Source organism: Aquarana catesbeiana, linkage group LG12 (assembly GCF_042186555.1).
Source record: "Aquarana catesbeiana isolate 2022-GZ linkage group LG12, ASM4218655v1, whole genome shotgun sequence".
In the NCBI taxonomy this organism is placed as follows: domain Eukaryota; kingdom Metazoa; phylum Chordata; class Amphibia; order Anura; family Ranidae; genus Aquarana; species Aquarana catesbeiana.
The window spans coordinates 8345285-8372779 of NC_133335.1; the positions used below are offsets into that span (position 1 = coordinate 8345285).

The 27495-nt window shown below is 45.1% G+C and overlaps 1 long non-coding RNA gene across 1 annotated transcript in view; it reads left to right on the forward strand.

Annotated features, from left to right (window-relative positions):
* The window catches only part of LOC141113873 (uncharacterized), a 235118-nt gene that overhangs the window by 59145 nt on the left and 148478 nt on the right, over positions 1-27495 (forward strand). The gene's annotated exons all lie outside the window — the stretch shown is intronic.

The following is a 27495-nucleotide window of genomic DNA, read 5'->3' on the forward strand; positions in this document are numbered from 1 at the left end:
AGTGTGAAAGGGCTCTTAAAACTACTCGTGGCTAATAATGAATTGTCGGTCCGACAATACACATAAAAGTTAATTGATAAAAAAACGGCATGGGATTTCCCCACAGAGGAACCCCGAACCAAAATTTTTTTTAAAAATGCATGGGGGTCCCCCTAAATTCCATACTAGGCCCTTCAGGTCTGGTATTGGATATTAAGGGGAACCCCGCGCCAAAATTAAAAAAAAAAAAATGGCGTGGGGGTCCCCCTAAATTCCATACCAGGCCCTTCAGGTCTGGTATGGATATTAAGGGGAACCCTGCGCCAAAATTTTTAAAAAAATGGCGTGGGGGTCCCCCTCAAAACCCATACCAGACCCGAGCCCCGCGCCAAAATTTTTTAAAAAATGGCGTAGGGTCCCCCCAAAAATCCATACCAGACCCTTATCCGAGCACGCAACCTGGCAGGCCGCAGAAAAAGAGGGGGGACGAGAGAGCGCCCCCCCTCCTGAACCGTACCAGGCCACATGCCCTCAACATTGGGAGGGTGCTTTGAGGTAGCCCCCCAAAGCACCTTGTCCCCATGTTGATGGGGAGAAGGGCCTCATCCCCACAACCCTTGGCCGGTGGTTGTGGGGGTCTGCGGGCGGGGGGCTTATCGGAAACTGGAAGCCCCCTTTAACAAGGGGACCCCCAGATCCCGCCCCCCCTGTGTGTATTGGTAATGGTGTACAAATGTGCCGCTACCATTTCACAAAAAAAGTGTCAAAAAGGTTAAAAAACACAAGAGACGGTTTTTGACAAGTCCTTTATTAATTTCTTCTTCTTTCATCTTCTTTCTTCTGGTCTTCCTTTGGTGTTCTTCTTCTTCCTCCTCTTCTTCTTCATCTTCTTCTCCATCTTCTTCTTCCTCCGCTCTTTTCGTCCCGCATCTCCTCCAGGCATCTTCTTCGCTCTCCGCTCCATCCTCACGATCCGCCTCAGTGGGAATCTTCCGCCGTGTGACGCTTCGGTTCCTCTGACATTTCTTATATAATGGAGGGTGGGGCCACCCGGTGACCCCGCCCTCCTCTGACGCATGGGGACTTCCCTGTGACTTTCCCCCGTGTTGTCAGAGGGGGGTGGGGTCACCCGTTTACGTTAAGGGGACAAGGTGCTTTGGGGGGCTACCTCAAAGCACCCTCCCAATGTTGAGGGCATGTGGCCCGGTACGGTTCAGGAGGGGGGGGGCGCTCTCTCGTCCCCCTCTCTTTTCCTGCGGCCTGCCAGGTTGCGTTCTCGGATAAGGGTCTGGTATGGATTTTTGGGGGGACCCCCACGCCATTTTTTAAAAAAATTTTGGCGCGAGGTTCCCCTTAATACCCATACCAGACCTGATGGGCCTTGTATGGAATTTAGGAGGGACCCCACACATTTTTTATTTTTTTTTATTTTGGTTCGGGGCTCCTCTGTGGGGAAATCCCATGCCGTTTTTATCAATGAACTTTTATGTGTATTGTTGGATGACAATTCATTAATAGCCGCAAGTAGTTTTAAGTTTTAGTTTTTTTCCTTTGAAATGTCATTTTGCTGTCAGACTGTTCTAAACGCGAGGAACATGCGCCCCTTTACAGGTATACTATAGACACCCCCAGGTACGAAATTTAAAGGAATATTACACTTTTATTGTTTCACTTTAAGCATTATTAAAATCACTGCTCCCGAAAAAACAGACGTTTTTGAAACTTTTTTTTGCATTGATACGTGTCCCCTGGGGCAGGACCCGGGTCCCCAAACACTTTTTATGACAATACCATGCATATAAGCCTTTAAAATTGGCACTTTTGATTTCACCCATAGACTTTTAAAGGGTGTTCCGCAGCTTTAGAATTTGCAGCGAACACCCCAAATTGTTCGCTGTTCGGCGAACTGGCGAACAGCCAGTGTTCGAGTCAAACTCATGTTCGACCCGAACATAAAGCAATCCTACAGGAGAGTATTTGCTCTTGCTCTGTTGTTTTTAGCGATCCTGTCACTGGACAATAGTTTCAATGAGCAAGATTGCTAGTCATGCCTAGTCATAGCCCTGAGATAGTGATCCTGACGTTTACCAGTTGGTGATGCTGGAACATGCCTACTGGCGATGCTGGAACACGCCTACTGGTGATGCTGGATCATGCCTGCTGGTGATGCTGAAACATGCCTGCATGTTATTCTGGAGCACAGCTGTTGAACAAGAACACACCTGCTTGGGATTCTGCAACACACCTGGGGATTCTGGAGCACAACTGCTGGTGATGCTGGAAGGCACCTACTGAGGATCCTGGAACACACCTGCTGGTTATTATGGAACACAGATGGTGGTGATGCTAGAGGATACCTGCTAATGATCTTGGAACACTCCTGCTTGTGTCAGGGCTGGATTTTCAGCCCTTCCTTCTCTGTGCTCAGGTTGCTCAGCTGTCGGTTAATTGCCAGTACTCATCGTTCCACAGTGGCTCACCTGTTGCTCATTTTCTGCTTGTCAGTCAAGCCCAAAGCCAGCCCCTCCTGGCTATTTAAACTGCCTGGTTCATTTCATCAATTGCCTTCGCATTGATCAACATATCTAGAGACTCTCTGCTGTGTTCCTGTTGAAGACTTGCCTGGCTGATGTCCCTTCTGGTTCCTGATCCTGTCTGCTGCCTCTGACTACGCTGATCTTTGGCTTCCTGATTTCCTGGCTTGTTCTGTCTACCTGATTTGGCTACCGAACCCTGGATATGTTTTGACTATGTTTACCAGTTGTACCATTTTTACATTTTATTAAAAGGTGTGATTATTACTGCATTGTCTGTCTCCGTCTGTTTCATGGTTCCTGACAGCTGGTTATTCTGGAACATAACTGCTGGTGATGCCTGAAGACACCTGCTGAGGATCCCGGAAGACACTTTCTGGTTATTATGGAACACAACTGGAGAGGATGCCAGAGGACACCTGCTGATTATCTTGGAACACACCTGCTGGATATTCTGAAACACTACTGCTGGTGATGCTGGAGGACACCTTCTGAGGATCCTGGAACACACCTGCTGGTTATTCTGGAACACAGTTGTTGATGATGCTAGAACACATATGCTAGGGATTCTGGAACACACCTGCTGGGGATCCTGGAAAACACTTATTGGTTATTCTGGAAAACACCTTCTAGTGATGCTAGAACGTACGTGTTGGTGATCCCAAAACAACCCTGCTGGTAATGCGGGAGTACACCTGACAGTGATCCTTGGAACACCCCTACTGGTGATGGTGGAGCACACCTGCCGGCAATCTAGAACATACCTGCAGGTAATTCTGGGACACACCTTCTTGTGATGCTGGAACTCCCCTGCTTGCAATATACCTGATGGTGCTCTTGGAACATACCTTCTGGTGATTCTAAAAAAACACCTTCCATGCCGCATCTATCACAAAGAAAAAAGACACAAATATTAGGATGTTTCTTACAGACACTATTCAGATTCAGCCCTGCCTTAAAGATCAAATGTAAATGTTTCAGGACATACACCCCAGCAGGTATGTTCCAGGATCATCAGCAGGTATGTTTTAGATTGCCAGCAGTTGTGCTCCAGCATCATCAGCAGGGGTGTTCTAGGATCACCAGCAGGTATGTTGCAGAATCACCAGCAGGTACGTTGCAGAATCACCAGCAGGTATGTTCCAGGATCACCTGCAGGCATGTTCTAGATTGCCAGCAGGTATGGTCCAGAATCACCAGCAGGTGTGTTTTGGGATCACCAGCGGGTATGTTTTTGATGGCCAGCAGGTGTGCCAGCATCACCAACAGGGGTGTTCCAGGATCACCAGCAGGTATGTTCGAGGATCATCTGCAGGTATTCTAGATTGCCAACGGGTGTGCTCCAGCATCATCAGCAGGGGTGCTCTAGGATCACCAGCAGGTACGTTCCAGAATCACCAGAAGGTGTGTTCCAGGATTACCTTCATGTATGTTCCAGAATGAGGGTGGGCTAGAGCACCACCAGCAGGTATGTTCAAGATTGCCTGCAGGGGTGTGCCAGCATCACCAGCAGGGGTGTTTCAGGATCACCAGCAGGTATGTTCTAGATGGCCAGCAGGTGTGCTCCAGCATCACCAGCAGGTATGTTCCAGAATCGCCAGCAGGTATGTTCCAGGATCACCAGCAGGTATGTTCTTGATTGCCACCAGCTGTCCTCCAGCATCACCAGCAGGGATGTTCTAGGATCACCAGCATTACTGATCCAGTATAGAAGCGTGCGTCCCTCTTCTGCAGAGGATTGCACACAGACTAAGGTACACAGTGTGTTTGCTGAATATGATTAGTAGCTAATTGTTTGCTTTCACTTGCTGCCCAGACTGCCTTTTTAGCGGTTGTATCATCCAATTATCTCCTGGATATTTCTATGCATTAGAACGTCCTCCGTGTGAGCGCCATTTATCATTATTATGATATATCAGCGTAGCGCAAACATCTACTCATCTTTAATAATCTGTCTTATTAAATGGCCTTCATATTAAATGGGAGCCTAGTGACTTCCCTTATGTAACCGGAGACATTCAGTGCATCCTATTAACATTTTCTGCAGCAAAATTCGTACTTTGAGAGTATTGTTCCTGAAAGAGTTGATATCCGCTCCGGGCAACGGAATATAATTGGGCGATATCGCCGCCTAGTGTTCAGATCAAGACAATCGTGTTAATTGATGTGACATTTAAAGGGCATGCAAACACAAGAATAAAAATGTAATATATTGCAGCTCCCCCCCTAGAACAATTCTTACCTCTGCCTTCCCCAAATTCCCCCTCCCAACACAAATCCCCCCCAACATATTACTTTTTTTAGCACATACCCCTCCAAATCCTCCATCCTAGCACAAACCCTCTTCCCCCATCTCCCCTCTCAACACAAATCCCCTAAAATCACCACTCCTAGCACACCTCCCCAAATTTCCCCTCCCAGAACAATTCTTACCGCCTCCCCCAAAATTCCCCCTACAACACGAATCCCCCCCCCCCCCGATCTCCTTGTGGTGCCTCTGAACCTCACATAATACTACAGTGCAGCCGCCCCTCCTGCCCACCCCTTGTCCCGGCCCTGCCGTGCAGTAGAGAGAACAGGTAGGCAGGTAAAAATGAATGATGATTGCGTTGTAAGCACCTCTGTATCCGCTCTTTGGTCCCGTCTTGATTATTGTTGTGCTTTCCTTCTGTGATAATGACTGGCTCTGGCCTACAGGCCTCATTACTGGCCTTTCGCTGTGATGGTTGCCTGTACATAAAAATGGCAACCGATCGCACACAGGACGCCCACTTACTGTGACCAGAACTAAACCAGATAATGTAAGATGGCTTCAGCTCTGCTCTCCACCCACAGGAGAGGTCCCACGGACCCGTTTCCGCCCCCATGCTAGTTGCCTCAACGATTAAGCCCACTAGGGGACGAAACGCATCTGCCGAGCTTTTCTGGCTCCAGATCCTGCTTGCTGTTTTACTACGCTCATTTGCGTCTCCCTGACGTTTGGCTTGTCTGACTATCCGTTCTGGTTCCTAAACTCTGGCTATGTTTCGACTACGTTTGTTCTATTTATTTTTATTATTAAACAAGTGTGATTTAACTGTATTTCTGTCTCGGTCTGATTTCATGGTTCCTGACATTCAGAGAGTCCTGTATTTCACCTGAAGTTATTTGTGGGGTTTTTTCTTTACATCCCAAACAATTTTCCTGGAAGTTGTGGCTGAAATTTTAGTTGGTCTACCTGACCGTGGTTTGGTTTCAACAGAACCCCTCATTTTCCACTTCTTGATTGGAGTTTGAACACTGTTGATTGGCATTCTCAATTCCTTGGATATCTTTTTATATCCCTTTCCTGTTTTATACAGTTCAACTACCTTTTCCCGCAGATCCTTTGACAATTCTTTTTGCTTTCTCCATGACTCAGAATCCAGAAACATCAGTGCAGCACTGGATGAAAGATGCAAGTGTCTGTCAGGAGTCCAGAAACTCATTGACCTTTTATACACACACACTAAAAAATGGCCAAGAAATCATAAATTCTGTCAGGGTATGTAAACTTATGAGCATAACTGTGTATGCGGCCTCTTGGCGGGAGGGCCTTAACGCCATCTATGCATACCTAAAGATAAACAGAGCTGTGCAGAGAAGCTCGCCGCCCTGTGCGTTCCCACCACAGTTACCCAGTGGCGTTGCTAGACGGGGGCAGGGGGTGCGGTCCGCACCGGGTGCCACCCACTAGAGGGGTGACACCATCCCGAGGGTAATGAAAGCCCTGGCTCCCTTTGGTAGTTTTTTTTTCTTTCAGCCGGGACACACCTCCAGCGCCGCGGCAGTGCCTGCCATGTGTTCTCCTCCTTCTCTGTCTCTGACTCCTGCCCAAACCTGTCTCGATCTGCAGCTGCTCTTCACCCGGGCAGCGCAGCTGCACACTGTCCTCTCCTCTTCAGCAGCCGCCCGGGTGTTCTGTGCACCTCAGCCGCCCAAGCTGGTGCGGTAACGGGCGGGGGGTGTCGGCTTGAGATGGGGGGGATGTCCTCCGCTGCCTGAAGTGAGATGTTGTGGGGTGGGGGGGGGGGGCTTGCTGATGAGGTTGGTTTATGCTGCTGGTTACAGCTATATCATATGGAAAGGGGTGGTTTGTTCTGGGAGGGGGTCTGTACTTATGGAGGGGGGTGGTTTGTTCTGGGGGGCTGTACTAATGGAGGGGGGTGGTTTGTTCTGGGGGGGTCTGTACTAATGGAGGGGGGGTGGTTTGTTCTGGGGGGTCTGTACTAATGGAGGGGGGGTGGTTTGTTCTGGGGGGTCTATACTAATGGAGAGGGGGTGGTCTGTACTAATGGAGGGAGGTGGTTTGTTCTGGGGGGGTCTGTACTAATGGAGGGGGGGGTGGTTTGTTCTGGCGGGTCTGTACTAATGGAGGGGGGGTGGTTTGTTCTAGGGGGTCTGTACTAATGGAGGGGGGTGGTTTGTTCTGGGGGGTCTATACTAATGGAGAGGGGGTGGTCTGTACTAATGGAGGGAGGTGGTTTGTTCTGGGGGGGTCTGTACTAATGGAGGGGGGGGTGGTTTGTTTTGGGGGGTTCTGTACTAATGGAGGGGGATGGTCTGTACTAATGGAGGGAGGTGGTTTGTTCTGGGGGGGTCTGTACTAATGGAGGGGGGGTGGTCTGTACTAATGGAGGGGGGTGGTTTGTTCTGGGGGGGTCTGTACTAATGGAGGGGGGGTGGTCTGTACTAATGGAGGGGGTGGTTTGTTTTGAGGGGTTCTGTACTAATGGAGGGAGGTGGTTTGTTCTGGGGGGGTCTGTACTAATGGAGGGGGCTGGTTTGTACTAATGGAGGAGGGGGGTGGTTTGTTCTGGGGGGGAGTCGGTACTAATGGTGGGGGTGGTTTGTTCTGGGGGGGGTCTGTACTAATGGAGGGGGGGTGGTTTGTTATGGAGGGGGTTGTTTGTTCTGGGGGGGTCTGTACTAATGGAGGGGGGTCTATACTAAGGGGGGGGCTTTACTGAGGGAGGGGGAGGTCTATACTGTGGGAGGGGGGTCTGTACCGAGGGGGGTGGTCTATACTGATGGAGGGGGTTTATACTTCGTAGAGGGTCTGCACTGATGGGGGGGGGCTTTACTTAGTGGAGGGGAGTCTGTACTGGGGGGTGACTATAGTTGGAGTGGGGGGGTGACACCATGTTTTATCGCACCGGGTGACACCGACTCTAGTGACGCCACTGCAGTTACCGACAGCTATCGGAAAGCTCCCGATCTCCACTTGCGATAGAGAGCTAGTTTCCAGTCATGTGACTGCTGTGACAGCCAATCACAGCAATCACATGATCAGGAACCCCAGCCTTTCTCCCAGCATCTGAAACCCCCTTAAAGGGCCAGGAGGTGCCAACGCCGAGGGCGGCTTGTGTCACAATTGCAAACGTTATATTTTTTGCTATTTTTTCCCACAAAAGTGGATATACCCTTTAACCACTTCCCGTCTGGCCAACAGCAGAATGACGGCCCGGCAGAGGTTTACATTTTCTGATTGGACGTCATATGAGGTCTCTCTGAACAAGCCGCTTGTGCACGCCCCCCCCCCCCCCCTCCCGCCCGGGGGCGAGCAGTGTGACGATCCCTCAGACACACCACATCTCTGATCTCGGTAAAGAGCCTAAGACTTCGACTCTTTACCATGTGATCAGCTGTGTCCAATCACAGTGTAAATAGGAAGTGCCGGTTATCGGCTTTCCTCTGCTCACTACGACAGCGCATGAGGAGCGGAGAGCCGATAAGAGGATTTCCTCACAGGGGAGATCCGCACTGATAATCAGTGCCCACTAGTGCTGCCTATCAGTGAAGGAGAAAAATTACTTATTTACATAATTCTATAACTTTTTTTTTTTTTTTTCAAAATTTTCAGTCTTTTTGTTTCTTTAGCAAAACTTCCCAGTGGTGATTAAATAGCAGAAAAAGAAAGTTCTACTTGTCTCAATTCTCAAACAAATGATAAAAAATGTCATATGGGTAGAGTGTCACATGACCGCGCAATTGTCTTTCAAAGTGTGTCAGCGTTGAAAGCTGAAAATTGGCCTGGGCAATGATTATCAGTACAGCCCCATCAGTGCCGCCATATCAGTGCCCATCAGTGCCACCTATCAGTGCTCATCAGTGCTGTCTATCAGTGCCCATTACTGCTACCTATAAGTGCCCATCAGTGCCACCCATCAGTGCCCATCACTGCTGTCTATCAGTGCCCATCAGTGCCGCCTATCAGTGCCCATCAGTGTCATCTATCAGTGCCACCTATCAGGGCCCATTACTGCTGCCTATCAGTGCTGCCTATCAGTGTCACCTATTAGTGCCCATCACTGCTGTCTATCAGTGCCCATCAGTGCCGCCTATCAGTGCTCATCTATCAGTGCCACCCATCAGTGCCCATCACTGCTGCCTATCAGTGCCCATCAGTGCCGCCTATCAGTGCCCATCAGTGTCATCTATCAGTGCCACCTATCAGGGCCCATTACTGCTGCCTATCAGTGCTGCCTATCAGTGTCACCTATTAGTGCCCATCACTGCTGTCTATCAGTGCCCATCAGTGCCGCCTATCAGTGCTCATCTATCAGTGCCACCCATCAGTGCCCATCACTGCTGCCTATCAGTGCCCATCAGTGCCGCCTATCAGTGCTCATCTATCAGTGCCACCCATCAGTGCCCATCAGTGCCGCCTATCAGTGCTCATCTATCAGTGCCACCCATCAGTGCCCATCACTGCTGCCTATCAGTGCCCATCAGTGCCCATCAGTGCCGCCTATCAGTGCCATCTATCAGTGCCATCTATCAGTGGCCATTACTGCTGCATATTATTGCCTCCTCATCAGCACACATCAGTGAAGGAGAAAATTTATTTATTTACAAAATTAGATAGCAGACACTACGAAAAACTTTTCTTTTTTTTTTTCAAAATGTTTGTTTTTTTTTCCATTTATTTAGCAAAAAAATAAAAACCCCCAGAGGTGATTAAATGCCACCAAAATAAAGCTCTATCTGTGTGAAGAAAATGATAAACATGTGATATGTGTACAGTGTCACATGACCGCCCAATCGTCATTCAAAGTGTGAGAGCTGAAAATCGGCCTGGGCAGGAAGGGGGTGAAAGTGCCTGGCATTGAAGTGGATAAGTAACACTTACAGGTCTTGTCACGCCCCCAGCCTATAATTGGACAGTGAGAACAAGAAGCAGCTGACTGATGAATCACTCTGCTCTCTCCTTCTGTCAGCACGACTGCTTCTTCCAGTCTGAGCTTTGCTGTACCGGGACTTCAGAAGGCTAATGAGCCAAACTCGGGTACTTCCGCTGCTTGTAACAAATAAAAAAAAATACATATAATTATATATATTCATGAACCCAAAGCTGCTTTAATTTGTGTCTTTTATATCTTTAGGAGATTTATGGTAATTTAAATCTTTGACTTTAGTGATAATAATAAGTAACATTTATCCCTCCATACAATGTACTAAAAACCAAGACGAGGGAACGGCCGGGTGTTTTCAGTGCTCTTTGTATACGGATGATATGTGAAGAATGCTGTATACCCCACACTGATACATATACAAAGTGTAATGATTAAATCCAGACACAGCTCAGTGTCTCCCCCTGGTGTCCGAGACAAGAAGATCTTCTGTATACTGTAATGGGAACCTTCCCTTCCTACAAGAAGAAGATGAAGACCATATCTGGACATGATGGGACCCCTGGGGGGGACGCGGGTCATGTGATAAGCACAGGAGGGGGGGGGGGGGCTCTGGTTTTAGGGAATGGGTCACTCTTGCTGGCTTCATTTCTTAAAGAGGCCCTGTCATGACACTCATACATATGAGAATATTACATCTTTGTAAAATGTACATGGCTCGCTAATAGCGCCTCTGTTGGCTTTCTTGCAGAACTGCAGGGATAGGCTAGTGACAGAGCGAGCGGGGGGGGGGGGGCGGGGGGGGCTGGGGGGGGGAGATTTACCCAACAGGGTCAAAGGTTAAAGATCCCAGCAGGAACTCCAACTCTAAAGATTGGAGGCAATTGAGATGCTAATTTTTTTTTTTTTTATGTTTTTTATTCATTTTTTTACAAAGTAGTCTTTTATTTTTTTATTGTATTCATTTTCATTAAAAAAAATTGTCTCTTTAACCCTTTCACTGCCAGATTTTTTGGGGGGTTCTTGCACACACACTATATATATATATATATAATATATACACACAGTGCTGTGAAAAAGTATTTGCCCCCTTCCTGATGTTTTTTTGTTTTTTTTTTTGCATATTTGTCACACTTAAATGGTTCAGATGATCAAACAAATGTTAATATTACACAAAGACAACCTGAATACGTACAAAATGCAGTTTTTAAATGATGATTTTATTTATTAAGAGGAAAAAAAACTGTCCAAACCTGCCTGGCCCAATGTGAAAAAGTAATTGCCCCCCCTCCTTACTAAATCATGAATGGCACATTTTTTGGAGACCTTAGTTAACCACTTGCCCTCATGAAGATTTACCCCCCCCCCCTTCATGACCCAGACCATTTTTTTTTGCGATACGGCACTGACATTTTTTTGGCGATTACTTTAACTGACTTAATTTGCGCGGTCGTGCGACGCTGTACCCAAAAAATAATTTATATCATTTTTTCCCCCCACAAATAGAGCTTTCTTTTGATGGTATTTAATCACCTCCTGCAGTTTTTTTGCACTATAAACAAAAAAAAAACAAAAAAAAAAAAGGGAAAATTTTGAAAAAAAAATGATTTTTTTTAACTTTCTGCTATAAAACATCCAATAAAAAAATGTAAAAAAAAAAAAACAATTAATTTAGGCCAATATGTATTCTGCTTCAAAATTTTGCTAAAAAAAAAAATCACATCTAGCGTATTTTGATTGCTTTGCGCAAAAGTTATCCTGTCTACAAACTATGGGATATTATTTTTCTTTTTTTTTTTTTTTTTTTACTAGTAATGGCAGCGATATTGCGGCGGACAATCAGACACCTAATGCCGTGTACACACGAGCGGACTTTTCAGCATCAAACATCCCGACGGTCTTTCCGACGGACTTTCGGACGACCGGACTTGCCCGCACACGAACAGGATAAAGTCAGTTCGAAAGTCCGTTAGTTTGAACGCGGTGACGTACGAACGGACTTAGAATAAGGAAGTTCATAGCCAGTAGCCAATAGCTGCCCTTGCGTCCTTTTTCGTCCGTCGGACTCGCATACAGACGAACGGATTTTTCGATAAGACTCGAGTCCGTCAGAAAGATTTGAAACATGTTCCAAATCTAAAGTCTGTCTGATTTTCGACAGAAAAGGTCCGCTGAAGGTCCGATGGAGCCCACACACGGTCAGATTGTCCGACGGATTCGTTCCGTTGTACCAGTCCGGTCGTGTGTACGCGGCATTAGTGACACTTTTGGCACTTTTTGGGGACCAGTAACACTAATACTAAAAATATGCACTGTCACTGTACTAAGGACACTGGCTGGGAAGGGGCGATCAAAGGGTTAAATGTGTGCCTAGGGAGGGCTTACTATACTGTGGGGGAGGTGCTTTTACTACTTGAAAACATGGTGAACCGTCTGTGTGTGTGTCTGCTTTACAGAATCCATGTCTTCTGTACTCACAGAATGACAGTCTGCCTCGTTTACATAGGAAGACTGTCATTCGGTCAGTGTATCGAATGATCGGCGGGTCCTGGTGGACATCGGGTCTGCGGGGGAAGTGCAGAATCACGTGTGTATATATATATATATATATGTGATTCTGCACAGAGTGGCCGCCCTGTAGCAGTAAATCTACTATGTCTCTATGTCTCCAAATCTACGTCTTAAATAGACACGTGCAATTAGCTTTGTTCCTTAACGAATTTCGACAAATTCGTTCATTCAGAAATATCCGAATTACCAAAAACCCGTTTACCAGATTTTTACAAAAACTCGGAAACTCGTTATTTCCGGATAATTTGTAACTTTGGATAAATTCGTATTCGCTACGCTCACTAACAGACAAATTTGAAAGGAAATTCCAATCCCTATATTCTACTAGTTAGTTAGTTTAGTTATTATTAGTTAGTTGGTTATTATTTCAAATTTTCAGGTTGTCTTTCTTATTTTTGGATTTCTGAATTTTCGAATTTCCACATTTCGGACTTTCGAATTTCTGACTTTTTGAATTTACGAAACAAAACAACAAACTAATGAAAAGAGAACAAACACATTTTTCGGCAGTGTGCATGGCTAGTCGTAAATCGGTTAACCACTTGACCACTGGGCACTTAAACCCCCTTCCTAACCAGACCAATTTTCAGCTTTCAGCGCTCTCACACTTTGAATGACAATTACTCAGTCATACAATGCTGTACCCATATGAAATTGTTGTCCTTTTTTTCACACAAATAGAGCTTTCTTTTGGTGGTATTTAGTCACCGCTGGGTTTTTTAGCTTTTGCGCTATAAATCAAAAAAGACTGAAAATTCGGTAAAAAAAATCTTTGTTTCTGTTAAAATTTATTGCAGAGTATTGGCGAGTATTGGCAGAGTATTGGCGAGTATTGCAGAGTATTGGCGAGTATTGGCAGAGTATTGGCGAGTATTGGCAGAGTATTGGCGAGTATTGCAGAGTATTGGCGAGTATTGCAGAGTATTGGCGAGTATTGGCAGAGTATTGGCGAGTATTGCAGAGTATTGGCGAGTATTGGCAGAGTATTGGCGAGTATTGCAGAGTATTGGCAGAGTATTGGGGAGTATTGCAGAGTATTGGCGAGTATTGGCAGAGTATTGGGGAGTATTGCAGAGTATTGGGGAGTATTGCAGAGTATTGGCGAGTATTGGCAGAGTATTGGTGAGTATTGCAGAGTATTGGCGAGTATTGCAGAGTATTGGGGAGTATTGCAGAGTATTGGCAGAGTATTGGGGAGTATTGCAGAGTATTGGCGAGTATTGGCAGAGTATTGGTGAGTATTGCAGAGTATTGGCGAGTATTGCAGAGTATTGGGGAGTATTGCAGAGTATTGGGGAGTATTGCAGAGTATTGGCAGAGTATTGGGGAGTATTGCAGAGTATTGGCAGAGTATTGGGGAGTATTGCAGAGTATTGGCGAGTATTGCAGAGTATTGGCGAGTATTGCAGAGTATTGGCAGAGTATTGGGGAGTATTGCAGAGTATTGGCGAGTATTGCAGAGTATTGGGGAGTATTGCAGAGTATTGGCGAGTATTGCAGAGTATTGGCGAGTATTGCAGAGTATTGGCAGAGTATTGGGGAGTATTGCAGAGTATTGGGGAGTATTGCAGAGTATTGGGGAGTATTGCAGAGTATTGGCGAGTATTGGCAGAGTATTGGCGAGTATTGCAGAGTATTGGCAGAGTATTGGGGAGTATTGCAGAGTATTGGTGAGTATTGGCGAGTATTGACAGAGTATTGGGGAGTATTGCAGAGTATTGGCAGAGTATTGGGGAGTATTGCAGAGTATTGGTGAGTATTGGCAGAGTATTGGGGAGTATTGCAGAGTATTGGGGAGTATTGGTGAGTATTGCAGAGTATTGGGGAGTATTGCAGAGTATTGGTGAGTATTGGCAGAGTATTGGTGAGTATTGGCAGAGTATTGGTGAGTATTGGCAGAGTATTGGTGAGTATTGCAGAGTATTGGTGAGTATTGGCAGAGTATTGGTGAGTATTGGCAGAGTATTGGGGAGTATTGGCAGAGTATTGGTGAGTATTGGTGAGTATTGGCAGAGTATTGGTGAGTATTGGTGAGTATTGGCAGAGTATTGGGGAGTATTGCAGAGTATTGGTGAGTATTGGCAGAGTATTGGTGAGTATTGGTGAGTATTGGCAGAGTATTGGGGAGTATTGCAGAGTATTGGTGAGTATTGGCAGAGTATTGGTGAGTATTGGCAGAGTATTGGTGAGTATTGGCAGAGTATTGGGGAGTATTGCAGAGTATTGGTGAGTATTGGCAGAGTATTGCAGAGTATTGGGGAGTATTGGCAGAGTATTGGTGAGTATTGGAGAGTATTGGCAGAGTATTGGTGAGTATTGGCAGAGTATTGGGGAGTATTGGCAGAGTATTGGGGAGTATTGCAGAGTATTGGTGAGTATTGGCAGAGTATTGGTGAGTATTGGCAGAGTATTGGCAGAGTATTGGTGAGTATTGGGCGAGTATTGGCAGAGTATAGGTGAGTATTGGTGAGTATTGGCAGAGTATTGGTGAGTATTGGGCGAGTATTGGCAGAGTATAGGTGAGTATTGGTGAGTATTGGCAGAGTATTGGCAGAGTATTGGCGAATATTGCATAGTATTGCATAATATGGGCGAGTATTGCAGAGTATTGGCGAGTATTGGCAGAGTATTGGCGAGTATTGCAGAGTATTGGCGAGTATTGCAGAGTATTGGCGAGTATTGCAGAGTATTGGGGAGTATTGCAGAGTATTGGCGAGTATTGCAGAGTATTGGCAGAGTATTGGGGAGTATTGCAGAGTATTGGCGAGTATTGCAGAGTATTGCAGAGTATTGGCGAGTATTGGCAGAGTATTGGCGAGTATTGCAGAGTATTGGCGAGTATTGCAGAGTATTGGCGAGTATTGCAGAGTATTGGCGAGTATTGGCAGAGTATTGGCGAGTATTGCAGAGTATTGGCGAGTATTGCAGAGTATTGGGGAGTATTGCAGAGTATTGGCAGAGTATTGGGGAGTATTGCAGAGTATTGGCAGAGTATTGGGGAGTATTGCAGAGTATTGGCGAGTATTGCAGAGTATTGGGGAGTATTGCAGAGTATTGGCAGAGTATTGGGGAGTATTGCAGAGTATTGGCAGAGTATTGGCGAGTATTGCAGAGTATTGGGGAGTATTGCAGAGTATTGGGGAGTATTGCAGAGTATTGGCGAGTATTGGCAGAGTATTGGCGAGTATTGCAGAGTATTGGCAGAGTATTGGGGAGTATTGCAGAGTATTGGTGAGTATTGGCGAGTATTGACAGAGTATTGGGGAGTATTGCAGAGTATTGGCAGAGTATTGGGGAGTATTGCAGAGTATTGGTGAGTATTGGCAGAGTATTGGGGAGTATTGCAGAGTATTGGGGAGTATTGGTGAGTATTGCAGAGTATTGGGGAGTATTGCAGAGTATTGGTGAGTATTGGCAGAGTATTGGTGAGTATTGGCAGAGTATTGGTGAGTATTGCAGAGTATTGGTGAGTATTGCAGAGTATTGGTGAGTATTGGCAGAGTATTGGGGAGTATTGGCAGAGTATTGGTGAGTATTGGCAGAGTATTGGTGAGTATTGGTGAGTATTGGCAGAGTATTGGTGAGTATTGGTGAGTATTGGCAGAGTATTGGTGAGTATTGGCAGAGTATTGGGGAGTATTGCAGAGTATTGGTGAGTATTGGCAGAGTATTGCAGAGTATTGGGGAGTATTGGCAGAGTATTGGTGAGTATTGGAGAGTATTGGCAGAGTATTGGTGAGTATTGGCAGAGTATTGGGGAGTATTGGCAGAGTATTGGGGAGTATTGCAGAGTATTGGTGAGTATTGGCAGAGTATTGGTGAGTATTGGTGAGTATTGGCAGAGTATTGGCAGAGTATTGGTGAGTATTGGGCGAGTATTGGCAGAGTATAGGTGAGTATTGGCAGAGTATTGGCAGAGTATTGGTGAGTATTGGGCGAGTATTGGCAGAGTATAGGTGAGTATTGGTGAGTATTGGCAGAGTATTGCAGAGTATTGGCAGAGTATTGGCGAATATTGCATAGTATTGCATAGTATGGGCGAGTATTGCAGAGTATTGGTGAGTATTGGCAGAGTATTGGTGAGTATTGGCAGAGTATTGGGGAGTATTGGCAGAGTATTGGTGAGTATTGGTGAGTATTGGCAGAGTATTGGTGAGTATTGGTGAGTATTGGCAGAGTATTGGTGAGTATTGGCAGAGTATTGGGGAGTATTGCAGAGTATTGGTGAGTATTGGCAGAGTATTGCAGAGTATTGGGGAGTATTGGCAGAGTATTGGTGAGTATTGGTGAGTATTGGCAGAGTATTGGTGAGTATTGGCAGAGTATTGGGGAGTATTGGCAGAGTATTGGGGAGTATTGCAGAGTATTGGTGAGTATTGGCAGAGTATTGGTGAGTATTGGCAGAGTATTGGCAGAGTATTGGTGAGTATTGGGCGAGTATTGGCAGAGTATAGGTGAGTATTGGTGAGTATTGGCAGAGTATTGGCAGAGTATTGGTGAGTATTGGGCGAGTATTGGCAGAGTATAGGTGAGTATTGGTGAGTATTGGCAGAGTATTGCAGAGTATTGGCAGAGTATTGGCGAATATTGCATAGTATTGCATAGTATGGGCGAGTATTGCAGAGTATTGGCGAGTATTGGCAGAGTATTGGCGAGTATTGCAGAGTATTGGCGAATATTGCAGAGTATTGGCAGAGTATTGGGGAGTATTGGCGAGTATTGGCGAGTATTGCAGAGTATTGGGGAGTATTGCAGAGTATTGGCGAGTATTGCAGAGTATTGGCAGAGTATTGGGGAGTATTGCAGAGTATTGGCGAGTATTGCAGAGTATTGGGGAGTATTGCAGAGTATTGGCGAGTATTGGCGAGTATTGGCGAGTATTGCAGAGTATTGGCAGAGTATTGGCGAATATTGCAGAGTATTGGGGAGTATTGCAGAGTATTGGGGAGTATTGCAGAGTATTGGCGAGTATTGGCAGAGTATTGGCGAGTATTGGCAGAGTATTGGCGAGTATTGGCAGAGTATTGGCGAGTATTGGCAGAGTATTGGCGAGTATTGGCAGAGTATTGGCGAGTATTGCAGAGTATTGGCTAGTATTGACAGAGTATTGGGGAGTATTGCAGAGTATTGGCAGAGTATTGGGGAGTATTGCAGAGTATTGGTGAGTATTGGTGAGTATTGGCAGAGTATTGGTGAGTATTGGCAGAGTATTGGTGAGTATTGGCAGAGTATTGCAGAGTATTGCAGAGTATTGGTGAGTATTGGCAGAGTATTGCAGAGTATTGGGGAGTATTGGCAGAGTATTGGTGAGTATTGGAGAGTATTGGCAGAGTATTGGTGAGTATTGGCAGAGTATTGGGGAGTATTGGCAGAGTATTGGGGAGTATTGGCAGAGTATTGGGGAGTATTGCAGAGTATTGGTGAGTATTGGCAAAGTATTGGTGAGTATTGGTGAGTATTGGCAGAGTATTGGCAGAGTATTGGTGAGTATTGGGCGAGTATTGGCAGAGTATAGGTGAGTATTGGTGAGTATTGGCAGAGTATTGGCAGAGTATTGGTGAGTATTGGGCGAGTATTGGCAGAGTATAGGTGAGTATTGGTGAGTATTGGCAGAGTATTGCAGAGTATTGGCAGAGTATTGGCGAATATTGCATAGTATTGCATAGTATGGGCACTGAGCAGCTCTGTGGGCTGGATCTGTAGTGCATCTGTAGTGCCCACAGCGCTGCAAACGATCTCTCCCTCTCTCCTCTCACACTGTACCAATCGGTACAGAGAGGGGAGGGAGGACATGACGCCGGTTTGTTTACAAGTGATGCTCCGTCATTTGATGGAGCGATCACGTGGTAAACGCCCGCTATCAACGGCCATTTACCTTGACCCGTGATGCAGGACTCGGCGGTCACGGATGTTCCCGGGTGCGCGCCCCAGGGGGCGCGCGGGAGCGCGATTCTGTAAGCAAGTCCATGGACGCCCACCCAGAATAAGCCGACCGCGCTGTAGCCATCTTTCGGCTATGGCCCGGTCGGCATGTGATTAATTTAAGGGAAAAAAAGCTGTCCAAACCTGCCTGCCTCTCTTTCTAAATCATGAATGAAATATGAATAACCACATTTTTTTTGGAAAGCTGAGTTAAATTTCACTTGCCACACCCAGGCCTGATTACTGCCAGACCCGTTGAATCAAGAAATCACTTAAATAGAAGCTGTGTGACAAAGTAAAAGATCTAAAAAAAGCCACACATCGTTCCTCGATCTAAATAAATTTAAGAAAAGATGAGAAACAAAGTAATTGACATGTATCGGTCTGGAAAGATTTACAAAAGCCATTTCTAAGGCTGGGTTCACACTAGTGTGAATTTGGATGTGGGATTCCTCGCATCCAATTCGCATGACAGGAGACTGTGGCTGGCTCTCAATGGAGCCGGTTCACACATCTCCATGGCGGGCGCGGAACGGATTGCACAGGAGTCCTGTGGGTCTTTGGCTTCCGTTCCAAATTCAGGCAAATATTCGGAGCCTGTTTGTCCCTGAAACAGAGAACTCACCGGACCCCCTGCTGTGAGCCGCGTCCGCACCAAGTGTGAGCCCAGCCTCAGGCTTTTGGGACTCCAGTGACCGCCATTGCCCACAAATGGAGAAACCTTGGAACAGTGGTGAACCTTCCCAGGAGTGGCCAGCCCACCAAAATTATTTTAAGAGCACAACGACGACTCATCCAGGAGGTCATAAAAGAACCCAGAACTGCATCTAAGGACCTGCAGGCCTGCGTCAGGTAAGGTCAGTGTTCATGATTCAACAATAAGAAAGAGACTGGGCAAAAATGGCATCCATGGGAGAGTTCCGAGGCCAAAGCCACTGCTTACCAAAAAGAACACAAAGGCCCATCTCACATTTTCCAAAAAACATCTTGATTATCACCAAGACTTTGGGGCAAACATTCTTTGGACTGATGAGGCAACAGTTGAACTTTTTGGAAGGTGTGTGTCCCATTACATCTGGCATAAAACCAACACAGCAGTTCATAAAAAAGACCATCATCCCAACAGTCAGACATGGTGGTGGTAGCGTGATGGTCTGGGGCTGGACGACTTGCCACCATTGATGGAACCATGAATTCTGCACTCTACCAGGAAATCCTGAGGCCGTGTTCACACTGGTACGACAAACACTCTGACTTTGAAAATGCTCCCTGCACTACTTTCAGGGCTGGGCTCAGCCCTTCCTTCTCTGAGCTCTAAAAAGAAAACTACCATCCAGTTAGGCCATATAGGTTGCCACCATCCCTGATATCAGGAGAAAAAGAGAAAACCCCTCAAAGAGTTAGTGGGACTTTGAAGGCAACGTAGTAGTAAAAAACAATTTTATTGATACAAATATACAAAAATATATAAATATGACAATATGAAAAACGTCTAATACAATTCACTGCATAAACAATAAAATAAGGATATGAGTATGCTGATGTAGAATTCGAATGTATATTCGTGTAATCTTCCACCTTGGGCCTGCTTGCTGTTCTACTACGCTCCTCCCTGACTCCCTGACGTTTTGGCTTGTCTGACTATCCGTTCCGGTTCCTGAACTCTGGCTATGTTTTGACTACGTTTACTCTGTTTAACTTTTTTTTATTATTATTAAACAAGTGAGATTTAACTGTACTTCTGTCTCAGTCTGATTCATGGTTTCTGATAACTACTTTGGTCCGACTTTGGTCCTACTTCAGCCCATATCATTGAAGTCGGATCAAAGTAGGATCCTTGTCCTAACCATTTGACTTGTGATATCCGACATGGTGATTACAGCCGCAGTAAAAAGAATTTATGTTACTCTGGGATTGTTTTGATTGGTCAAAAGTCGTACTATCTCAAAGTCAGAGCAAAATCTTATCTTGTTCATTCAAGTCGGATGGAAGTAGGACCGATGTAGGACAGATGTAGCAGGACAAAGTAGGATGACAGTCGTACAACAGTCGTGTCATATCAGTGTGAACCCAGCCTGAAGAAGAATGTCCGGCCATCAGTTCCCGGCCTCAAGCTCAAGCGCACTTGGGTTATGCCGCAGGACAATGATCCGAAACGCCCCAGCATGTCCACCTCTGAATGGCTCAAAAAACATGACAAAATGAAGGTTTTGGAGTGGCCTAGTCCAAGCCCGGACTTAAATCCAATTGAGATGCTGTGGCATGACCTTAAATAGGCCTTTTTAATGGTGGAAAACCTTCCAATGTGGCTGAATTTAAACAATTCTGCAAAGAGTGCGCCAAAATTCCTCCACAGCGATGTGAAAGACTCATTGCCAATTATCGCAAAGTGCCAAGGGTGGCACAACCAGTTATTAGGTTTAGGGGGCAATTACCTTTTCACATTGGGCCAGGCAGGTGTGGACAGTTTTTTTCCCTTACTAAATGAAATCATCATTAAAACACTGCATTTACTCTGGTTATCTTTGTGTAATATTAACATTTGTTTGATTATCAGAATTATTTAAATGTGACAAATATGCAAAAAAAAAAAAAAGAACTGGAAGGGGGCAAATATTTTATCACAACACCGTGTGTATATATATATATATATATATATATATATATATATATATATAGTATCTCACAAAAGTCAGTACACCCCTCACATTTTTGTAAATCTTTTCTTCTATCTTTTCATGTGACAACACTGAAGAAATGACACTTGTCTACAATGTAAAGTAGTGAGTGTACAGCTTGTATAACAGTGTAAATTTGCTGTCCCCTCAAAATAACTCAACACACAGTCATTAATTAACCTTTTTAAACCTAAGCCCATTTTTGCTATTTGTTGCTTACAAGTTAAAATAAGTATTTGTTCGCTAGAAAATTACTTAGAACCCCCAAACTATATATATATATATTAGCAGAGACCCTAGAGAATAAAATGGCGATTGTTGCAATATTTTATGTCACACTGTATTTGCGCAATTTTTTTGGCCAAAAAAGACACTTTCGTGAATAAATAAATAAAAAAAAACTAAACAGTAAAGTATTGGGTGGTGCCTGCTGGCCCCTCCCAATTTTTTTGTATAATGTGAAAGATGATGTTACGCCAAGTAAATAGATACCTAACATGTTACACTTTGAAATTTGCGCACGCTCGTGGAATGGCGACAAACTACGGTACCTAAAAATTTCCATAGGTTACGCTTTAAAAAAATGTAGCAGTTACCAGGATGGAGTTACAGAGGAGGTCTTTTGCTAGAATGATTGCTCTTGTGATCGCAGCGATACCTCACATGTGTGATTTGAACACTGTTTACATATGCGGGAGCGACTTACGCGTGTGTTTTCTTTTTCTGCGTGAGCATGTGGAGACAGGGGCACTTTAAACTTTTTTTTTTTTTTTACATTGTCCCTTTAAAAAAAAAAAAAATATTCTGATCACTTTTATTGCTGTCACAAGAAATGTAAACATCCCTTGTGACAGTAATAGGCGGTGACAGGTACTCCAAATCCCTCCTTTGCACTTAAAAGTATTTAGATGGCCAAAATCAGCAATTCTGAATGCTGTCATTCTTTTAAAATCAGCGCCATTGGCGGCCGAGTAGACCCGGAAGTGAGGTTGTGCGCTTTTGCATGCAGTTGATGTGCGTTTACATGCTTTTTCCCCATCCCTGTTTGTCCTTTGAGGTCACTTCCTCCTCCTTTCTTTCTTTGGATATCAATGTGCACACTGATGGTGTGAACTGTGCCCACAGGATAACCTGGATTTCAGACTGTCTATTCAGCTGGAATGCAGTCAGAAATGCATCCAACTACATCTGGTGTGAGTGGCCCTACAAATGTATGGACAGAGAACGGCTTGTCATTAGAAGCCCTTTCCCGTACTTTTCCCAGGTAATGTGTCAGAAACCATGAAATCAGACAGAGACAAGTACAGTTAAATCACACTTATTTAATAATAAAAGTAAAAAGAACAAACGTAGTCAAAACATAGCCAAAGTTCAGTAACCGTAACGGATAGTCAGCAAAGCCAGAAGTCAGGGATCAATGTAGTGGAACAGCAAGCAGGATCTGGAGCCAGAAGGGATGTCAGCAAAGCAAGTCTTGAACAGGATCGCAGGAGATAGTTTCTGTGATGTGACCAAAGTGAAGGCAGAGAACCTCTGGACCGGACGGCGTAAGTAGGCAGGACTGACGAGCAGGATATCATCAACAGCTAAGTAACAGTGGAGAGAGATAGGAGCTGGCAATTAGCCGACAGCTGAGCAGCCAGCTCAGAGATGGAAGGGCTGAGCCCAGACCTGGCATACTGTAGTTTTCATTAGGGATGCACCTATATATTGGCCGCCGAATACTAGTGGCTGAAAATAGGGCTATTGGGCGTTTTGCCGATAGAAAAAGAAAAGGTGCCAATAATGGCACGACTTTAATGCAAAATTGTGTTCCATTGACTTCAATGCAAAAACGCCCCTATTGACTTCAATGCAAAATCGCACTCCATTGACTTCAGTGCAAAAACGCCCCCTATTGACTTCAATGCAAAATCACGTCCCATTCCCCATGATGTTCAATATATGTAATGCTGGAGAGGAGTGTCAGAGACTGCAGATCTAATAGAGGTAATGAGGGTCAGAGAGTGAGGACAGGACACATTGTTGGTGGGGAGAGAGTGAGGACAGGGTACATTGTTGGTGGTCAGAGAGTGAGGACAGGATACATTGTTGGTGGTCAGAGAGTGAGGACAGGATACATTGTTGGTGGTCAGAGAGTGAGGACAGGATACATTGTTGGTGGGGAGAGAGTGAGGACAGGATACATTGTTGGTGGTCGGAGAGTGAGGACAGGATACATTGTTGGAGGTCAGAGAGTGAGGACAGGATACATTGTTGGTGGTCAGAGAGTGAGGACAGGACACATTGTTGGTGGTCAGAGAGTGAGGACAGGATACATTGTTGGTGGTCAGAGAGTGAGGACAGGACACATTGTTGGTGGGGAGAGAGTGAGGACAGGATACATTGTTGGTGGTCGGAGAGTGAGGACAGGATACATTGTTGGTGGTCAGAGAGTGAGGACAGGATACATTGTTGGTGGGGAGAGAGTGAGGACAGGATACATTGTTGGTGGTCGGAGAGTGAGGACAGGATACATTGTTGGTGGGGAGAGAGTGAGGACGGGATACATTGTTGGTAGTCAGAGAGTGAGGACAGGATACATTGTTGGTAGTCAGAGAGTGAGGACAGGATACATTGTTGGAGGTCAGAGAGTGAGGACAGGATACATTGTTGGCGGTCAGAGAGTGAGGACAGGATACATTGTTGGTGGTCAGAGAGTGAGGACAGGATACATTGTTGGTGGTCAGAGAGTGAGGACAGGATACATTGTTGGTGGTCAGAGAGTGAGGACAGGATACATTGTTGGTGGTCGGAGAGTGAGGACAGGATACATTGTTGGTGGTCAGAGAGTGAGGACAGGATACATTGTTGGTGGTCAGAGAGTGAGGACAGGATACATTGTTGGTGGTCAGAGAGTGAGGACAGGATACATTGTTGGTGGTCAGAGAGTGAGGACAGGATACATTGTTGGTGGTCAGAGAGTGAGGACAGGATACATTGTTGGTGGTCGGAGAGTGAGGACAGGATACATTGTTGGTGGTCAGAGAGTGAGGACAGGATACATTGTTGGTGGTCGGAGAGTGAGGACAGGATACATTGTTGGTGGTCAGAGAGTGAGGACAGGATACATTGTTGGCTGGGGAGATGCTTCAGAAGACAATACCAGGCTGGGAAGATGTTACATGAGGCTAATAGAGATAAATGCACTCTAATCAATGTTCCCGCTACAGACTGCTGAGGTCCGAAGCCACACATCATATACCAAAGGGCCGTATGTGGCCCTCGGACCACAAGACTTTACATTGAGTGAAGGAAAAGCATAGAGGTGAACCCAAGTACCCAAGAACTCTGCTCCCTCTGTACTCCATTGATTAGCCTTCAGGTTCTCCTTGAGCTGACCATAGAAAGATACGGCCAGTAACTGACCAAGAAGCTCTCTTGGTAAGATTTCCCAGTAATGAAAAATCCCGGCCATGTAAATCCCTTCACTGAGAATATAACAGAATGAGGAATGATTTGTGTGTCTCCCGGTCTTGCCGTAGGACCGTGTGCAGTATATGAAATGGACACCAGAGGGCACTGTTGGCTCACGCTGTTATTAGTGGAAACTAACCTGACTTGAAACAGAAAAGTTGGATTCAAAGTTGAACTCCAGAGATATGCAAATATTTTCCAGATTCCTTCCTCATGCGTCTTCTTCCTGGAATGTGGGTGAGCGTTGTGTATTTCTTCCAGATCTGTGCAGTAATCCAGTGTGAGACTTCCTGTAATAAAGACCGCCCACTGCTGCTTTCTCCCCTTGTGCAGGGTGGCTGGTCTTGTCTCTGCCCCCTACTGTTGTTTTCTGCAGCCTGTAGTGGGTGGAGCCTGTGGGCCCCTCCCACAGCTCTACTCTCTCTACTTGTGCAGGGTGACTGGTCTTGTCTCCGCCCCCCTGCTGTAGTTTTCTGTAGTGGGTGGAGCCTGTGGGCCCCTCCCACAGCTCTGCTCTCTCTCCTTGTGCAGTTTGACTGGTTTTGTCTCCGCCCCCTCCTGTAGTTTTTTTTGTAGCCTGTAGTGGGTGGAGCCTGCGGGGCCCCTCCCACAGCTCTGCTCTCTCTCCTTATGCAGGGTGACTGGTCTTGGCTCCTCCCCTTCTGTAGTTTTCTGCAGGCAAACTGTAGTGGGTGGAGCCATGCTGGGCCCCTCCCACAGATCTGCTCTCTGCACAGTGCTATGTTCAGCCCTGTGATGATGTCACTGCTACTTTTACACGGTAATATCTGGGTTTGAAAAGGCATTTAATACACACGGTGGATTTTTATAACTTTTGTGACTGTTGAGGAATATATTTTAAATTGTTGTGCCCCGGAAACTAAACTTTAAAGGACGACTCCGCCCAGAACTGATACATTCATTTAAATGGATACATATTTCTTGAAGCTGAGGTTTATTCTCCTTAAATTTTGCCTTTCCTTATTCCCCTCCCCCTCCTCCTCCTCCATCACTATACCAATGACATTTTTACCACATACCTTACTTTAGATCCAATGACATCATCACTGGATCTCTGTGCTTCTCTATGCTTCTCTATGATGGGAGGGGCCAGCAGGGCGCTGTCCATAGCTCCCTGAAAACTTTACAGCACCCGGATGCCAGCAGTGGGCTGACCACTTTGGGAGGAGTTATGCAAATATCGAAATACCTTGGAATGGGTGGGCGTCAGTCTGGACAAGTGGGGGGCATTCTTAGGAATGCTGTATTTGCACGGGTAACGCCCACATGTGACGCTGATCCTGCATGATTGACAGAACTGAAATCCAATGAATGAAAGGGTAGCGGGACAATGACAGTCAGGCTGGGGAGCAAAAGGGCTAGATGATGCTGGACGTCCCCCCGGCCAGGAAAAACGAGGGCGGGGCTCTATCTGACTTGCTGCAGCTTCTATAATGCACATGGCGAGAAGCTCACAGTGTGCGGTGAAATCAGAGGAAGCCGTTTCAGTCCAGGAGAGGAGCCGGTACTGGCGATCGTTTCGGATTTTTTTTACGATAACTCTGTCCAGTCTGTGTTAATAATCGCTGCACCGGATCAGGCCGGGTATTCGATGCGCGGTGCTGGATTTTGCTGCGGCGGCGGTGAAATCGTTAACGTCCGCGAGTCATTTTGCGTCTCCCGTCCTCGGGGTCACTCGCTGTCTCCATTCATTAGGCCGCCTCGTCTTCAACTTGTCGCCGCGACCAGAAAAGGGCCGAGACCGCCAGACAATCGAAAAAAAAAATAGATAAAAAAATTAAAAGGCCAATTTGGATGTGCGAGGACGGAGTTTTTAATTTTCTGCCTGTCAGAATGTGACACTTCACATATTTTTCTGTCCTCCCCTCCCCCCCCCCCCCCCCTCCGCTCCGCTCACCCCCTTCTCCTCCTAAATCTGAATCCACTCTCCCTTCAGGAGATGACTGTCCTCCTGCGTGATAAGAAAGTGGACCTCCGGGGCAGCTTGTGTCAGTCTGGGGGGGGAGCTGCAGGAACGACCTCTGCCCAGTAGGGGGCGCAGGTCTGCTAAGCAAAAAGCAAGAAACTGATGAATGTGCAAATGCAGTAACCCGAGGCGGCCTGCTAGGGGGCGATCTCTGACATTTTATGAGTAGTCTGGGTTTACTGCTCCTTGCCCATGCTTTGTTAAACAAGCCGGATTTCTTGTAAATGTTATTATTAACCGCTTCAGCCCCGGAAGGATTTACCCCCATTCCCGACCAGAGCATTTTTTTTTTTTTTGCGATTCGGCACTGCATCGCTTTAGCTGACAAATTGCGCGGTCGTGTGACGTTGTACAAAATTGACGTCCTTTTTTTTCCCGCTAATAGAGCTTTCTTTTGGTGGTATTTGATCACCTCTGCAGTTTTTTATTTTTTTTTAGCGCTATAAACAAACAAAAAAAAGCGAAAATTTTGAAAAAAATAATTTATTATTATTTTTAATATTTTTCAATTATTTAAAAAATTTTTTTTTAATATTTTTCAATTATTTGAAAAAAAAAAGCAATATTAAATATCCCCCAAAAATATATATATATATATATAAAAAAAAACTAATTTCTTCCACAGTTTAGGCCAATATGTATTCTTCTACATATTTTTGGTAAAAAAAAAAAATCGCAATAAGCGTATATATCCCTTTTTCCCCCCACAAATAGAGCTTTCTTTTGGTGATATTTGATCACCTCTGCAGTTTTTAATTTTTTTGCGCTATAAACAAAAAAAGAAACATTTTTATTATTATTTTTAACATTTTCCAATTATTTGAAAAACATTTTTTTTATATTTTTCAATTATTTAAAAAAAAAAAGCAATAATAAATATCCCCAAAAAATATATAAAAAAAAAACTAATTTCTTCCACAGTTTAGGCCAATATGTATTCTTCTACATATTTTTGGTAAAAAAAAATCGCAATAAGCGTATATATATCCCTTTTTTCCCCCACATATAGAGCTTTCTTTTGGTGATATTTGATCACCTCTGCGGTTTTTATTTTTTTTGTGCTATAAACAAAAAAAGAAACATTCTTATTATTATTTTTAAAATTTTCCAATTATTTGAAAACATTTTTTTAAATATTTTTCAATTATTTGAAAAAAAAAAACAATAATAAATATCCCCAAAAAATATATATAAAAAAAACTAATTTCTTCCACAGT